We start from the raw sequence: 479 nt of genomic DNA, 5'->3' as shown, positions 1-479 counted from the left end.
TGTCATATGGAGTGTTTTTGTGGAAAATAAGCCCAAGATTGCAGTTGCAGCTAAGCCTTGGCAGTGGTGAAGGGCTTCACTGTCTGCCCAGTCCTCCTGGCCTCTGTTCTAATCTTAATGTTAACATTTTTGAAGTGTTTCAGAAGGTCCTCAGATCTGGGTTTGTCTCCTTTTGATTTGATTCAGGTTTGTGTTTCTGGCAGGCTTTATATGATGCTGTGTCCTCAGAAAGGATGTCTGTGTCATCATTGATGATGACCGAGCACTTAAGGTAGTGCCTTCCAGGTTTTCTCTGTGAAGTTTTACATCTTATCTTTGTAATTAGCTATTGGAAAGATACTTTGAGACGGTGTAAAAAATGTTTACCCACCACTTTTAGCCTTTACTCTTAATTAGTTGTAACTGGTTGTAGGATTGCAAAACATCGATATTTGAATACCATAGCATTTTTTTCGTACATTAAACTGCTTTGAAGTCTT

The sequence above is a fragment of the Miniopterus schreibersii genome, assembly GCF_964146895.1.
Source record: "Miniopterus schreibersii genome assembly, chromosome: 10".
Lineage (NCBI taxonomy): Eukaryota > Metazoa > Chordata > Mammalia > Chiroptera > Miniopteridae > Miniopterus > Miniopterus schreibersii.
The sequence above is the reverse complement of the archived record's forward strand: the minus strand, read 5'-3'. Positions refer to the sequence as shown.